At 43.0% G+C, this 10,293-nt stretch overlaps 1 pseudogene; it reads left to right on the plus strand.

The window, feature by feature from the left end:
- The first annotated feature begins 405 nt into the window (after positions 1 to 405).
- Positions 406 to 7,228, plus strand: LOC121852134 (annotated as a pseudogene).
- Positions 7,229 to 10,293: the final 3,065 nt, after the last annotated feature.

Below are 10,293 nucleotides of genomic sequence, written 5' to 3' on the forward strand. Positions count from 1 at the left end.
TCGAAATACTCTGCGTCCTGGGCTGGCAGGAGTGGACTAACCACATGATTGTGTGAGGGGCCGATCCCGCTCCACCTCCTACTTGCGGGGTGGAATGCGACAACACGAGGTCTAAATGCTAGGACTCCCGCCATTAACGCACTATGGTCTACTGCCCTTACTGGTCAGGTCTGCATTCAAGGGATCCACTAATCCTCAACGGAAGACCTAAGGATTGCCAAAAAGATACCAGGTTCGCGGTTTCCGTTCGGCCATGAGGATGGTCAGCCTCCGGTATGCGTGAGTCTTACATCACACCTTAGAGCAAGTTCGATTGAGTATGCTGGCACTCAGCACTCTAAATTTAGGAAACGTAGGAGTACTTAGCTGGGCTCTATACTTGCAAACACCCTCACCACACCCGTAATGCGACTCCCGTACTTCGAATGGGGATACAACCCTTTCGGCTTCTCGAGTCAGCGGACCTGCGGCGAGGTATACTTTAGGCGTCAAACTAAGTACGAAAGACCCGCCGCTAATATAGAACCGCTAGGCGGGCGGCTTACCCGAGCGAGCAATCGTGGGGGCACGCGAGCGGTGGGGTTCTAGTCACAGCTATACGATCATGCAATGTGATTAATTTATTGGGGACACATATTATGCTTTTGGCAAAAGGATCTGGCAGGTCGCTAAGGTTAGGCTTTGGTAGTACTTGTCTGTATCACGACGACCGCTATCTGTAGGTTCATGCTGACGCATGTTGACGTCAGAGGACCAACGCTCGTATCGTGTGTTAGTTGATAATTCGATCGTCCCATTTCTTAACGAGCTGAGCTTACAGGTAAATAGAAGTTATGAGGCGAGTGCGTTTGGGTAACCCGCCATGGCTCTCGAAGCACGGTTTACAGGACTGAAGAAATGATTAATGGAGAGGAACTATTATACACCTGGCTGTGTTGATGCATGCTGCCCTGTGGTAGCTGTGACGATATGACGTATAGGGCGATCTTAGCCAGGGAGAGGAAGATACCACGAAACTGACAGCTTGGTCTACTTGCCAATTTAGGTCACCATGCGTGACAATGACGCTCCTCTCGTTCATACATCATCAAATTACTTGGAGACTAGCTATGTACCCCGTTAATACATCAAATGTGTCTTCCCGGATCCTGCGGCACCGCGTTACGATTGCCATTTGTTATTGGCTTACCCCCTCAGCACCGTATGTCGCCTTTCGAGTGTTTGTCGTTAAAGGTCAATCAAAGACAACGGGAGACGGATGGTTACTGTTGACTACCTTCATGACAGCTATCACACTGGACAGCTATTTGGTTTTGTGTCGTGTATAGCGCGGTACAGCGGCAATTTTGGAAAGGAACAACCAGCCGCGTGACTCAACGGCCCAACGTGTGCCGGAGCACCTACTGACCGTCTTCTCCGTGCAACGTGGTTTCTGGGATATTTTTGTGCACTATGCAGGGATTAAAAGAATGATGGCGGTGTTCAATGTTTGACAGGATAACTGAGAGCTCAACTCAGACATCCGCTAGGGTCAGTACCACCACTATGATCACACAGCATGTGGGCCTGCACTTCGAAGGCAATGAGCTGTTCGCATGAGTGGGACGATGCAGCTGTAGTCCAAGTCTCATAACTCTTCTTTTAAGCTGGGTTACAGTGAGCAGTAGTTACACGCTCAGTGACTTCGACCGTCCGGCACAAAACCGTTGGTCTGCTCAAGAGATGTCTTGACTGAAAGATAGGGGGCTTCCTGAGAGTATGAGCATCTCAAGTGTTGCCATAGGCTACACCCGTGTCCGTGAAGTTTGAATTTCAGTCAGACACTAGATCGAGCATAAGTTCGGCCGGAGATTGCGACAAACTGGCGAATTTGAATCGTTGCGCGGTGAAGGTGTACTTAATATCTAGATAAATCATTCCTCCTTATAGGGCTCCATCGTCAATTAGCAATCTCGTATACGGAAGTGGTGGGCTGAAGAGACGCCATCCTTCGAGCACTTTTGTTGGGCCTGGATCAAATCAATCGGTGGCCTGCCAAGGGGGAGATGTAATGGGTCCATACACGGCGTAAAGTCGTAGGTGTCGGGTCACCACTAGTTCGGTGAATGCTGGGAGGTGTACGGACCCCGGAGGTTCTTCCTCGGCACGGAACCTGGTCATATAAATTAAGTATTGCTCAGCCAGGCGGATACAAAGATTCCATCCCGTGACCCTCTCCAAATAACACCCCAATAACGATGATACAACTGTCCACGGTACCACCACTCTGGGCGTCCTCGCGATGATCCCTCGCATATCGCGAGCAACCGTAGGCTCACTTACTACTACGTTACTGAGGTATAATCGATAGAGACCGTCATGCCAGCGTCGGGGGGGAAAGTAGTTCGATTCTTAACCATTAGGCTTAAGCAATAATAAGGTATCGCCAGGATCAGGTTGGAATCATCTTAAGTGGGTGTGAATCCTCACACAATTAAGCACGATAATGAGTCGACCTAAGACAATCACCTACGATATGCAGAACGCATCGCCAGAACTCTCGTCCCCGGCTTCAAATTATAGGACTACTCAGGATTGGCAACCCGCGCCCTTGTTAGATGAAGTTTATACATAAATTCGCACGGGCTAGCGACCGGCATTTCATCGTCCGCGGAACTTTAGGCCCAAAGTTGTCCAGGTTAAACGAATCCTCATAGGTCTGCCAATGAATATATGGGTTCGTCACCCGGAGCTCGAGATCTGTTGAGTGTTTGTTTATGTTACGTATACGATGTGGCTTTCGGACCCAATATGAACATGAAAATTGTAGTACAAGTCTATAGAGCAGCACGCCAAGCACGCTGATTCGTCGTCATGGATCACATCGGACGCAGTGCGATCCATCAGAGAGCTATTACCATCGATTGCCACTGCAGGTTAAACACATTAAATACTAGCGCCATCTATTGATCGAAGTTGAATTTTTTGTCCATAATAGACGTTTTTGGGTTAGATCGCGTAAATGTGTCGTTAAACCCGCCACCACCGACACGCGAATTAGTCAGGATTGTCATGTAAACAGAACATGGCAATTTGTTACTAGTACAGCACTCCGGTTTGTTGGAGAGTAAACCCACAATATTTACATTTCTTTGTGTTACGTATGAATTCTTATGTCGGATTTTTTTTATTGCCTTTTTAGCGATAACGAAAATTGTCTACGTCCGTTAATGTTAAGAGTTGTGAATGGATGGAAAGGGGATTGGCTGGAATGGCTGAATAACGAAGACCGTTATACACATGCGGCCTCCTTCACACACGTGTGTGTGTAAGGTGTAGTTGTTTTCAACTAATACTTCATTGATATATTCCATTTCATTTTAACAAAGATGTTCAGATACAGCGAACACACTCCCCTCGAATGTCATAGGTGGCGGTATCAGTTGTAGTTCTTTCTCTGTATTTGTTGTTGTTGTTACATTTGGCGTGTGGTGTTCCTGTGTAGGTTTTTGGCTATCGAAATATGGATCCCAAGTTTGGTTTCACCGATGAAGACTTGCATCAGACATTCCATAAAACTCTCCAGGGTGACGCCCTGGATCCAGTGACTGAAAGCATGATGGACAACCTGCGAGAAGCCATATCCAACAACGAAGACGTGAAACCGAACCTCGAGTGGAAAGAGGATAAACTGTTTTCGTTCTGTTCAGGATAATGTTTGAAGCTGGATACCTCACTCTATTTGGAAAGGAAGCACAGGCGGGCGGTGTCAACAAAACATCTACTCTCTCAAACACATTGGAACAGTTTCAAAAGTTTGACAAAATTTTCCCTCCCTTGGTAGCCGGAGTCCCCATTCGTCTCTTGAGGAGCGGTTACAAAGCCAGAGAAATACTTACCGACATTCATCGGCAAGACAAGTTAAAACAGAGGGAAAACATGTCCGCCTTAATATCACTTCGAATGCTCTTGAACGACACCGTTTCCAGATATGAGGAGGCGGAGAAGGCAGGAACACATGTTGCCATGTTATGGGCGTCTCAAGCCAACTCACTGCCGGCTGCTTTCTGGAGCCTCTATTACGTCTTAAGGTAACCTCTAACATCAATTGCATTCATTTTACTGCACACATTTTTTGTTATTGTTGCCATATACTGTGAGCGAAAATGAACAATTGCGTTATTTTTGAGAACTAATTCGGTTGAGCAAGGTTTCCCCAGATCGCCAATGAAATCTCTTTGGGTCAGAATGTGAGCCGTGCGCTTTACACGGGACGTTACATATCCCCTGACATCATCCACAATTGTAGGCCATTGTGTGCCGGCGTCCGGGTCCAGATTTGACAAATTAGAAAATGACCCCGCGAGTTAATCATTTGGGATTACACACAAATGCATTCATCATCGCCCTGCCCCTACTCGCAGACTCTAATGCCCCAGGTAACTCTTGGCATATGACACTATCGTGGTCTCTTAAGTTCTCATCTTGTTAAACAAAGTAAACTTGAACTTCGAGAATGTATAGATAAGGCGGTGCCCCTGTCAGATTACGGTAGGGGAATTATAGAATGAGTTAACGATGAACATAGATTCTCAATGCTTGCGGGCTATGATGTGTGCCTTGTCACACACGTTTCATATTGAACAATGCACCCATTGTCAACAACAATAGTAAGACAGAACACACGCCAACTTGTGTTTGAGTTACATCGCTCGAGCACAGACAATAGTTGGAGTTAATTAATCTCAGAATCTCCACGAAGGAAGCAAAGGTGACATGCTGAGATGCACAGAAATCTTCGGGCTCGTGGCTGATGTGATTCGAAATTGGAATACTAGGAGGCATGATGGCCTTTGCTGTAATCTTTATAGTTGGTTAGCTCTATATTCTGAAATGTTTTAAATTATTAATTGAACCGAAGATCAGATATCTAATGTCATTGCTCTATAGTCCACCACATTTATAAACGAGTGTATGTGAGTCAGCCATTCAAATATAATTTCAGTACTTGTTCCATGGATATGCATGCAAAATCCTAGCTCGCTTAGCAAAGAATAAACTAACATATAATGGAGTAATTATAGCTAAAACAATGGTTGAATGTTATACAATGCTTGAGTTTTATTCCTAGCCTTGGACTTTAATCTGGCAAATAATCGGTAAGAAGGTCAGGGTTCTTCCATAAGGTAACTAAATTACTTTCTTATTGCATAGCTTGGTGTTACAATGAGACAATCTGGTATGTTGTGTGTGCTTGTAATTCAGCACTGCTCGATACATTAATAATTGTAGGACATTTCTGATTTTGTTAAAGGTCTCCTGAAGCTCTGAAAGCTCTAAGGAGTGAAATTCAGAAGCTGATTCAAGACACAAAGCAGTCCACCGGCCTCAACGGGAAACTTTGCTTGACTCGTGAAGAAATTGACAGTTTGCCAATCTTGAGTGAGTACGACACTTTTTTCACTTTTGTAGCAAAACTATTTAAATTAACTTAAAGTTTTTTTAAATGTTTTTATTATTACGCTTGTTTACACTGGAAAGCCTCATTGAGTATCGTGGCTCTTTGTCCAGGAGGGTCCTGCCAATGTCTTTAATAATAATGAGTTATGTGTGTTTCTTTGAAATGTACAGACAGCTCCATCAAAGAGGCCCTCAGACTGTCAAGCGCATCCTCCACTTCAGGATTGCTAAGGAAGACTTTGATTTGGTCATGGACTCCGGGAAGCGTACCACATTCGAAAGGGGACGGCATCGCTGTGTACCCACCTCTGATCCACTTTGATCCAAAATATATGAACAACCAGAGGTATGTATGTATACAGTACATGTGATTAACAGCACATTCAATGGAAGGTCTTTATCACAATTCTTGCTGAATGGGCAAACAATGAGATACGATACCATTATATTTATATACCTCGAACTTTTAACATGCGAGCAATATGTCGATGAAGAGGGATGGAAACGAGAATGGCGTGTAAGCTATCGACATAAGAGATGGAGTAATACAACTCAACACCAGCAATAAAGATAAAGATGGAGAAACGCAGAGATAAAATACAACGAAAAGATGACAACAGCAGAAGTGACATTCAACAACAACAAAAAGGCTGATAATTGTTTTTTACCCTTTTATCTGGCAACAAAACTGACACCTTTTTTACAAGGAGTCATGTTTGCATAGACCACAATACCTGCAGTCGTAACGCAAACAAAAAAACAACTCTGATAATGTATGCACTGTCCTTGAAGTTGGTTGGTCCACACCCGAGACAGCTTTCCTTAGAGCCTAGTCTCACATGGTGTTGGACCAGATGACGCCAAAAGGCGCACAACTCAAAGACATGCACCATCAGAGTACGAGAGCTGGTTTGCATTACGACTACAGGTATTGTGGGTAAGCATACCCATTGTAAAAAAGGTGTCATTTGCCAGAAAAAAGGGTAAAAAAAATTTTTTTTTACTGGCAAATGAGGTTCCAAAACAGACACCTTTTTTTACAAGGCTGTGAGAAGCATAGTCATGTTTTCAAGACCACAAAGACAGATGAGATACAATAGAGACGCAGATGGACGCAACAACATATTATAGGTACAAGTGTGAGACAAAACTGAGACAAGTGTCAAATCAAAGACATAATGAGAGTGGAGAAGACGGATAATTCAGAGAGACAGTGAGAGGATACAGCAAGGGGAACTAGTTCCTTTTGTGTAGGGGAATCATATTCCACTGGGCAGAACATTAACCCTGTGAAAACCAGACGTTTTTTTGCACCTTTGTGGTTTTGGGATATAGTGTTCTGTGGAACACCCAGCAGATTGCTTAAAACATTTCACCAGCATTTGACAAAACAACGCCATATATCTGTGCAAGCCTGTTGTATGTCTAACCATTGCAAATAGATTGTGACCGTGTGAATTATCTGATCGTGACATTTTCTTTCACCTAGGAGTTCATATTTAATCGGTTCCTTGATGAAAATGGACACGAAAAAAACATCCTTCTACCTTGGAGAAAGAAAAATCAAGAACTACTGGTTACCCTTCGGCTCTGGTGTTGCGCAGTGCCCAGGTCGCTACTTTGCAGTGAATGAAGTAAAGCAGTTCATGATTGTGATGCTTACCTACTACGATTTACACCTTCTTGATCCCAGAGCAAAGTACCACCTCCCGATAAGACACGTGCTGGTATTGGAATTGTACATCCCGCATCGGAGGTCATGTTCAAATATAAACAACTACAGCCTTAAATAAATACAAATCCCTATAGAGCAGTGTTATTCACTCATTATTATCAAAGGGGGTGCCACTTTTGCCGATAGACACCATCAGTGTGATGGCCGCCACACATTTGAAACCATTGGGGTTTGACAGCGACACGATGATGATGGGGTGTGTCAGAGGCAATGAAGAACACTGCTATAGAGTAAACACAAGTCCAGTGTATCTCAAATACTCTATGCCACAAACATTTCTATATTTACAACAATGGTAGGTAGGGAACCTACAGTCCATGGGCCATATCCGTGCCCTATTAATAAATCACTGATAGAGCACGGATATGGTCCATCCATCACTGTAAGCATCTTAGCTGGACTAATCGGGTTCTAAAGGGGGATTGGGTATTTTGTTTAACCTAGAAACACATTTGCTTCTAATATTACCATGCTCAGTCATTCCTGTCACTACGAGGACTCTAATGCATCATCCGCACAGCTCATTTACTTCGATGCCTGGGGTATCTCTTGTGCCAACTCCATTAGTGGTGTTCGTGAATTTGTCACGCACAGTCTAAAATAACGCGGAAGATAAAAATACAACCTTGTCGACCACCTGTCCTAACACCAAGTCATTCTGATGTCTTACTTTTATCGGTACACAGGCCTGAGTCCCATCATATACACGTTTTTTTGGCAGCTGACTTATCTTACTTGGGATTCCATAGCAGCCTAGCAGTTCCATCAAGCCTTCGCGCAACCCAGAGTCATAAGCTTGCTTAAAATACAAGATCATCTCCATACTCGGGCGTCTTATCGTAATGATTTAAAGTCCACACCGATTGTACACCCATCGTGCAAGCCCACCACACACAGACCGAGCTGCAGATGGCGCTACTGCACTGATGTCTTTAAAGATCGGCTGCAGCAAACGTGACCCGCAGCTCAAATAAACCCAGACACCCTGAATAACATGAATACTATAATTCATGCACGTGGTGAAGATACCTATGCTTTTCCCCCTCGATTTTGTTTAATTTAAGTGGTATATGAGAACAACAGTAGTTAGCAGAGGTACATTCAAATCATTACAATTCTTGTTTATGTTAGTTCTCTTTGAAGCCGTTTTTTTAGTTATACAGTATAGATAACCGAAATCTTGTGCTGTAAAAATGAATTGAGCAGTGAGTATGGAGTGAAATATAACCGTTATTGCTTTTATGCAGTTGTTACAATTTGTGTCGTGAATTAGTCTCTACGTGCATTCAGATTGATAAAGTCAGTCTGGTTTAGTCCTAACACTGTGACCCAACATTTCTACTGATGCAGTTAAATACATGACACGCACGCCTTTATCGTACCGTATAGCAATGCAAGATCGCAGAATTATTGTGTTTGCCAAATGTTTCATCACCTATTTGAATGATATGCACTGTAATTTGCAGTCGTGCATACTTCCTTCTGCATAGTCGCGTCGAGAAAATCCAATTTGCATCCAGTATTTGTGTAAAATCACGGATTTAAATGTATTTTTAAAAAACACATTTAAAATAAAAAAATTCTTAAAATCACAGTCAGCTACGCAGAAGTTTCTAGTCTAAACACTAAAGTGGTCCGCAACAGAGAGAACTGGAGATGGTACGGCAGGTAGGAATGAACAATTATGAAAAAAAATGTACGGAACAAAACAGGTGTTAAGATGTTCAAACGCCAAATAGAAACTTTTGCAATTAATGAAGTCTGCATTAACCACGCGTACTTGTGGCGAACATGCGCACGGACATATAACATGCGCATTGTCTTTGAAACTGTCTCACCAGTGTCAGACCAGAGAACGTCAAGAGGCGGACAGTACAAAAACAAGGCACTATCAGAGAGCATTTCTAGCTCGGGGTAAGCGTCTGCCTTTTTGCGTTCTCTGGTCTGAAACTGGTTAGACTGGGCCCTAAAGAAGGCTGCCTCTGGTGTGGGCCAATCAGTTTCAAAGACAATGCGTTTCTGGCATATCGCATGTTTGTTTGCATGTTCACCACAAGTACGCGTGATTAATGCAGACATTCCTTGCAAATGTTTTTTTGGTGTTTGAACATCTTAGCACCTTTCGATTTAAAGCTTTCGTGACTGCAGGGATTCATTTCTTGGTTTTTTCGGTAAAGTCACGTAGAAGAGAAATAATAAAATAATAATAAATAAACATAAAACATAATAAAATAATTCTCACGACGTTTCGGCCACAACGCAAGCAGCCGTCCTCAGGTGAAGAACACGTCTGTCGGGAAGACAGCGTCTGACGTGAGAATTTTATTTGTTATATATTTATTTTTTATTATTTTATTATTTCCCTTCTACGTGACTTTACCGAAAGAACCAAGAAGATCTTAGCACCTGTTTTATTTCCATAAAGGGTAAAATCTATTCTTATTTTTTCATATTTTCATACTGGCAAAAAGTAATGAACAAGCTTCTGGAATTGTCACATTGATAAAAAAATAGAATGAGTTCCAAAGTGGGGGCAAACAAAACACATTGGAGAGGAGTCAGCCAAGAGGAGTCAGCCAAGAATGTAGATCACATTTTAGAAAACGGAGGTGGAGGCAACGACTGTTGAGCGTAGCAGTAGAAGAGAGACCAGGAGATTACAATGTGCTTGATCTCTGCGATCATTTTAACGAAGCATTTCTCTTGAGATTGGATTGTTATGATGTTTATGGTGGAGATTTACCTCCCTTCATGCGGGTTCGGTTTGGCAATTTTGCATATACGTGGCGAACCTCTTTCTACCGAAACTTCGCTGTGTTATGCGGGTTGAATGCATGATATGCAGCTATGCGGTCGGAGGTGGGAAGACATTGCTTGGATAAAGTTTGCATATTCGGAGTGTGTGACTTTTGAAAATGCGCTATTTTCAACAAATTTTACTACTGTGTGGATGTATTTCCAATTTTTAGTCGCATGTGCGGTATGGGTTGTGTAATTTTATGCTGATCCTGGACAAAAGCAATGATCTCTAAATAAAGTGTTTTGCGGAGTTATGTTCAGTCATGAATTCTATACATACTGCATTGCTGCACAACATATGCATCCATTCAAGTTAGTCT

The sequence above is a fragment of the Callorhinchus milii genome, unplaced genomic scaffold (genome assembly GCF_018977255.1).
Source record: "Callorhinchus milii isolate IMCB2004 unplaced genomic scaffold, IMCB_Cmil_1.0 Scaffold456, whole genome shotgun sequence".
Classification (NCBI taxonomy): domain Eukaryota; kingdom Metazoa; phylum Chordata; class Chondrichthyes; order Chimaeriformes; family Callorhinchidae; genus Callorhinchus; species Callorhinchus milii.